This window comes from Lemur catta, chromosome 16 (assembly GCF_020740605.2).
Source record: "Lemur catta isolate mLemCat1 chromosome 16, mLemCat1.pri, whole genome shotgun sequence".
Lineage (NCBI taxonomy): Eukaryota > Metazoa > Chordata > Mammalia > Primates > Lemuridae > Lemur > Lemur catta.
In genome coordinates this window covers 25,892,037-25,899,774 of record NC_059143.1, presented here as the reverse complement: position 1 = coordinate 25,899,774, position 7,738 = coordinate 25,892,037, and positions in this window count along the sequence as shown.

Genomic DNA, 7,738 nt, shown 5'->3' with positions numbered 1-7,738 from the left:
CTGAGTAACTTGTACTGCCCCACCGGGTCAGTCCTCACCTGTGTCTCGGCCTCCAAACCACCCTCCCCGCATCTTTGGGAGTGTGGGTCCCAACACGGGCACTCTCTGTGCACAAGAAGGGCTTTTGTCTTGGTACAGGAGGCTGCCCCTTTGGCTGCAGCCTGCTCCGGAAAGATATGGTGTCCATCCTCCGAGAAAAGGAAGCATTTCCTTGGGCCAGGAAAAAGAGAGTGTGGAGATGAGCCCTGGGCCTCTCTGAGCCCTCTTCCCACCTTCCTCTAGGGAGGACAGTGGAACCAGGCCCTGGGGCTTCTGGGCCAGAGCTGGCCCTGCTGTGGGGGAGTAGGCACCCAGGTGCCCTTTCCTGCTGGGGAAAGCCCCTCCCGCAACCCTCTCCAGGCTCAGAGAAAAGAAAAACAAAGCGAGTCAGCTGGGGAGCAGCTGGGCAGGTGGCAGCTGCCCGGAACATGGCTCCCTTCCTCCAGGTCACATTCCCAATGACGAGTAGTGAGGGCGGGAGAGGGGCTGTCTAGCCTCCCCTTCCCTGTGACAAGGGGCCTGAGGGGGTGGCCAGGAGAGGTGGGGGACCTCTCCTAAGCCCACAGTCACCTAGCAAGCACCAGAGTCACCTGGGGGCTAGTTGTGACAGATTGGGTGCTGTGCCCCCGAGTGTCTGATCCAGTGGGTGGTCTGGGGTGGGGCCCAAGAATTTGCATGTCTAAAAAATGATGCTTTGAAGTCAACTGTTCTGGGGAAATCCAAGGACTCTGGAAGACTGGAGGCTGCTGCTTGCTTCCCACCCTCACTCCTGCACTTCCCACCCTCACTCCTGCATTCCCACCCTCACTCCTGCACTTCCCACCCTCACTCCTGCACTTCCCACCCTCACTCCTGCATTCCCACCCTCACTCCTGCACTTCCTGCCAGCAGTCAGCCTAGGAAAAGCTCAGCTTCCCTTTCAGTAGAAACCAGGAGTAACGGAGCCAAGGAGCCTTCCTGCTTCACTTCACCGTCTATTATACAAGGAAAACTTGGGGCAGGCCCACTTCTTTTCCATGATGGCCCCCAATTGGGCAGTGTCCTGAAATCATTTCTAACATTGATGCTGGGCGCCACCTCGGAGCTACCTATTCAGACCCTCCAGGGTCAGGGGTAGGGGCAGGGTCCCTGATTAAAGCCCTGCCCTGCACACGTCCACCCAGGAGGGCCCACAGACTTGCTCCCGCAGACCTCAGGGTTTCTGGGTGTGTGTTCCATGAACCCTCTGTCAGTGTCACCCGGAGACCTGCTAAAATGCAGGTTCCTGGGCTATACCCTAGACCTTCTGACCGACTCAGGGAAGTGGGGCCTAGGAAGCTGCATTTGACACATATTCCCTTGTGATCATGATGCACGCAGGGCTGTGAGAACTGCCGCCTTCCATGGGCAGAAGGGAAGCTTGTGTGCCGAATCCCTCACTCCCTTCTTTCCTGTTCCGCTGCCGGGCTTTCCTTGCTGACTTCTTTTCCCTGGAGAGCTGTGAGTTCTGAACGTCAGGCTGTTTCTCACCGTGGGCCCCAGACGTCCACAATGGACCAAAACAAGAGAGCGAGCAAAGTTCACCTGTATTTACAGCCACATGCCTGCCACTCCCCATCGCTGGCATCACCGCCTGAGCTCCGTCTCCCCAAGGTCCCTGGAAAAATTGTCTTCCGTAGTTTCAGAACAGGCAGGTCATGGATCTGGTGCCCAAATTGCTCTCACTGTCTTGCTGTAGCCCAGTGGTTCTCAGCCCGGGCTGCACATTGGAATCACCTGTGTGTGAGGTCAGGTGGTGGGGGCTGGAGGGTGGAAAGGTGAGGGAGGTTTAAAACTACCCAGAGATTCGGATTCAACTAGCCTGAGCAGGGGCCTGGACATAGTGTTTTTTCTACTCCCCAGATGAGTCTATGAATGAGTCAGTGTCGCTATAACCATGGAGGGAGTATTTCATGTAGGGTACGTTTTCTTATTCCCAGATCAGCTGGCTCTTTCCAGCCCAGGGCCATGGACAATTTGCAAGGGAGTTCCTTGGAGGTGTTGTGTGCATGTGTGTGTATATTTAGGATTCCTTTTTATACGACATCCCATGCTGCAGTTGAAACATAAATGTCATTGCAAATTCCTCCTTCTTCTGTCTCTACCCCCATTCTCAATCAGCCCCCAAGTTTACTGTTCCTCCTCTCTCACATCATCCTCTTCCTCTTCTACTTGGCCCTGCCCCAACCCAACTTCAGAAGCTTCCTGTCTGGATACTTTTGTTGTCCTTCTAACTTCTCTTTCCAACACTCTTATCTCTTCCCCTCCACTTTCCACTCTGCTGTCAGAAGGCCTTGCCACGACGTGGAATGGCTTTGTCCATCTCGGCATGTCTACTGGTCATTTGTCTCTGATAACCTGTGCAATTCTGGCACTTGCCAGTAGGGTCCAAAGGGTAAAGTCAGCCCCTTAAAAGGAAACACAGTTTGCTGGATTTGAGAAATCAGGTTTCTTCTTAAGACCAATCTGAGGTCCAATCTACTCTGATTGGAGTTAGACTCTTTCTCCATATCTGATACTTATCTTGACTTTAAGAGGAGGGGAGCAATCTAGTATTGGGCAGAGTTTAGAACCCCCTGTAATGTTGAAGATACACTTTCCAGAGCCAGGGGACAGTCTTGTCGGTGAGGGGGACCCATTTGCCCCTATCTCCCAAGTTCAAGCATGCATCCATCCAAATTTTGAATCTGTTTTGTAATTGATTTGGCACCTGGTAGAGGGCCAAAAGTGTTTTCAATGAAAAATCTCTAATTTTTGAGTCCATGGTCATTGGAAAGAGATATCAGACATTTGATGCTGTTTCCAGTGACCGTAACTGTGAGTTGGAAGTGTTTAAAATTAGTGAAAATAAAAGGTAAGGAAAGAAAAAAATGGAGTATAGAACTTGACCTATTATCAAATAAGACCGATATCTTGGGGAGAGATTGCAAATGATATTCTCTTACAAATGCATGAAACAATTAGTGTTATTTAAAATAATTTTCTGTCTGATGGGAACATATGGCCTTCTGTGGATCCTGATTCAAACAGAAAAAAAAACCAAAATATTTTTGAGGCAACTTGGAATTTGGTATATTTTGATTGTTGATGATATTTAGGAATTCTTACAAGTAGTTGGGATGATGGTATTGTACTGTTAAAAGAAAGGGTTCATATTTTTAGAGACACATACTGAAATATTTATGGATGGAATGAAATGGTATCTTGGATTTGCTTCAGGATAATATGGGAGAGAGGAAGTAGATGAGAATAGTGTTGAAACAAGATTGGCCATGAGTCAAGTATTGTTGAGGCTGAATGATAAGTACGTAGAGATTCATTATACTATTGTACTTTTGGTAGGTGTTTGAATTTTTCCATCATAAAAAGATTTTTTTAAAGAATATGACATTTTTATTATTAAAAATTGTGATGAAATTTTACCTAAAATTGGTGATCTGTATTAAGTTCGAACTGGCTTGTGGATGTTAAAGTTTTGAGAAATGCTGCCTGAATAGTATGATGTCTTTAATAGAGGAAACACCCCATTCCTAAAGCATTTCACAGAGACTAGGTTAGAAGAAAAGAACCACAGGCAGGTGAAGCTGTCCTTTAGACATATTTAATAGAGGTCTTCACTGTGTGTTCTGTGTTGTCCAGAGGGCTGTTGGAGTGTAAGAGTATTTCCTCTGCAGAGGGGAGTAGATGTGGGAGCCAAGAGACCAAAGACATCGCTTTGACTTTCTCGTAGGATATAAATAAATCCTACTAGAGAGGGTCTGGGTTGTATTACAATGACTGACCACAGCTTGAGAAAATACCTGTTGATATAATTCCTGATAGAATCGACAATATTTATTCATCTACACAGAAAAGGAATTTAGATCTTCAAAGATCTGTGCACATGGGGAAACTGGATTCAAGGAATTGCTTTCACTGAATTGCTGGGTTTATGCTTTTGTGCCCATATTAAGGAATTGCATTGAAAGAGGTATGGAGACACAGCTTTACAAATATACTTATTGCATCCATTGCAGAAATGCCCCCCAGGGACTCTTCACTGTCCCACAGGGCGAGCTTTCCGGTTCAGCACTCAGAAACTGAGCCTGGTAGCCTGGGTTTGAATCTCATTTCTACAGTAGACTAACTCTGTAGTCTTGGGCAAGTTTCTAACTTACTCATGAATTCTTAGTTTCCTTATCTGTAAAATGAGCATCCAAATGGCATCCAAGCTCTGTGATTGTCAAGATCAAATGAGAAGATGTTGGAAGAACATTTAACTCAGTCCCCTGCTGTATGGACTGTGACCACCCACCTCCCTCTGGTATGTGCATTAAAAGGGTGTCTTTTCCTGGCCTGCAACTTCTGCTTGATTCTTTTTCAGATTTCTTTGACTCCTAGGACTCCTAGATCCAAATTTGCAGCCCACTTGTGGCAACTGAACAACATCCTATGATAGACATTTCCATATGCTCATCTTATTGCTGGCTCTATAAACTATTTTTCTTCTCTTCTTTGTTGCTTATCTCGTTAATTTATTTCTCCTTTATTCTGTGTGTTTTAATAAGCTAGCTCAACTTTTTTATGGGGCAAGGCAAGGAGTAAATAACTAGCTAAATAAAAAAGGAAAGGATCTGTGATCGAGGCCAGGAGGGAGAGAGGGGGTGAGGGAGTTGTGGGGGTGAACAGCAGAGGACTCTGGTAGATGAGCTCCCCCAGAATGAACAAGGGTGAGAAGGATCCAATAAAAACCACCCATTAGACCTCTTAAAGAGCATTACTGCTTTATGCCCTCTTTGGTATTCACCGTGTGGTAATGCCATTGTTTACTTCCTGTGTAATAGCGAGCCTCAAAGCCCTAAAAACTTAAAGGGGGCTAGTTGTGTACTTGTTGTGATGACCAGGTTGAGTGGGAAAATGAGTTCGCTGCAGACACAGAACTCTTGGATCCAGCCTGGTTTTCTTCCATGATTCAGCGGCCTCTGTCCACTGGTACTTCTGTTCCAACAGCAGACAAAGCCTTTCCTGGGAAGAGTCAGTGTTTTCCTGGCCTACAGGATGCTGACTGCTGACAGGTGCACAGTGTGCACCAAACACACCACTCTCCACTCGGGCTCAGGAAGATGAGTCACATCCACCAGCCCTGGTGGCTCAGAGCCTTGGATCTTTCCAGTGTGAGGGCAGGAGGGCATGGCCTGGGGTTTTGCAATGTGGAATATTGCCTGGGCTTCCTCCAGGGATCCAGCCAAGGCCTTGGTGACTGATATCTCCCCTAAAAACAACTGGAGAGGAAATTGCTTACTAGAGATAAAGATGAGTGTCTGTTCTTTTCAAAGAAAAATATCAACAAAAACATCAGACTTTGAAAATAAGAGGACCCAAAAACATACATTTGTACAATTCCCCCAAACTCCTTGCTGGAAGGAGTTGTCTGGAAGGTTTTGTAAAGAAACAGTAACCGAAGGATTTGTGCCCACTCGTTACCATTTTCTCTGAAATTCAATGCTGCCACTTCTTTGCTTATGAAGTGGCAGAGAGCCAACAGCTTTTGGCTCAGCCTCAGAGGCAAACATGGCTACAGGAGCCAAGGAGAAAGAAAGGCAAGACAGAACCCTCTAAGAATGGAACGTGCAAGTGGGGACTTCTGGGTGCACGACGGCTCCTGGAGCAAAGGCAAGGCCTGGTGTAGCACTGCCTGGGCCGGGGCCCTTCTCAGAGAAACTGCGGTTAAACAGTGTGGACAGAAAACTGATGTCGTTGACCTACAGTGAAGTTCATCTTTCATTTATAAGAAGCTTTTATTTATTTTTCTTCTTTATGTTTCTTCTCTATTTTAAGGAAATACAAAGTTTAAAAAGCCCAATATATAAAAAGTCAGATTTAGACATGAAAAAAACACGTATGGCATGTTGCTAAGTCAACAACAACAACAAAAATCACAAAACTGTAGACAAACCCCATTTTTGTAGTAAAAAAAAAAAAAAAAAAACTCGGACAGAAAGGATGTGAAATGGTTCGTGCCAAGGAGTTAATAGTTGTCTCTCCTTTGGAGAAAGGAGTGGATTTGGGATAGGAGTGATCAAGAAGGGGAACTTAAACTTTTCACTCTGAATTTTTGGAATTTTTGCAAAGAGCACATAGTAATTTATCTTTAAAAGATAAATAATTTATAATTTATCTTTAAAAGACTCAGTTTAGGAGCTCTGGGTTGGGAGGATTACTGATGCCTTCCAGGGGAATTCGGGAAAACTCCTTGAGGTTGGACCATCCTTCCCCTGCTGTCTCAGTTGATAAGGAAGCCCAGCCCCGCTCCATCAGGACACGGGGCCTCTCTGGCCCTTCCTCATAGTGCAAGGACTGTACCTAATGGAATACAAAGCACCTCATGTGCATTATTTCCATCTAATGCCCACAACAACCCTGCGAGGTAGGCGTAGAACCCGAAGTTCAAGAGTGAAACTGAAGACAGGGCAGGCTGTGAGCCAGGCCCCTCCATCCACCATCCACGCCCAGGACGCCTTCTCAGCCCCTGCTTCCTCTGGCAGGAGAAGGTTGGCTTGGAGTTCCCCGAGGAGTGTGCGGAGAAGCATAGGGACCCCACCTGGATGTACATGAGAAGTGCATCCTTCCATGTTGCATTCTGGAATGGTTTGATGTGTCAACTTGGCTAGGCTACGATACACATATGTGTGGTCACACACGGCTGGATGTTGCTGTCGGGTGTTTTCAGATGAGATTAACATTTAAACCAGTAGACTTTGAGTAAAGCAATTACCCTCCATAGTGTGGGGGAGCCTCATCCAAACAGTTAAAGGCCTTAAGGGATAAAAACCTGAGGTCCCCCGAAGCAGAGGGAATTCTGCCTGCAGGCTGCCCGTGGACTTGTGTCTTCCCTGGGTCTCCAGCCTGCCCGCCTGCCCTGCAGTTTTCAGACCTGCCAGCCCCTGCCATCTCTCGAGCCAATTCCTTAAGATAAACCTCTCTCTCTACACATGCACATCCTATTGGCTCTGTTCCTCTGGAGCAGCCTGACCAATACAACTTTCTTCGAAGGAAAAGATTTAATTTAAACTATCTTTCATCGGCATTACCACGCCTCGCAGTGAGCCTTACACATCTTATGTGCTTCGTAAATATTTGAGTGCAAACCAACAGTGAGACTAGAAATGCCGAATGGCTTGCCAGATGTGATATTTATTGAAACTATTGTTGTGTTCCCTGATGAGTCATTGAAAGGAAAGGAAGAGAAATTGTCTCGATGAAATCAGAGGGGTGAAGAGCGTGGGGAGTGATGAGTGGTGAGGTGCCATCCGTTTCTGAAGGTTCCGTGACCCTTCATCATTCGGGAAACTCTAGTGGTCTTTTTTTTTTTTTTTTTTTTTTGAGACAGAGTCTCACTCTGTTGCCCGGCCTAGAGTGAGTGCCGTGGTGTCAGCCTAGCTCACAGCAACCTCAGACTCCTGGGCTCAAGCGATCCTTCTGCCTCAGCCTCCGGAATAGCTGGGACTACAGGCATGCGCCACCATGCCTGGCTAATTTTTTCTATATATATTTTTAGTTGGCCAGATAATTTCTTTCTATTTTTAGTAGAGACGGGGGTCTCGCCCTTGCTCAGGCTGGTCTCGAACTCCTGACCTCGAGTAATCCAACCGCCTTGGCCTCCCAGAGTGCTAGGATTACAGGCCTGAGCCACTGCGCCCGG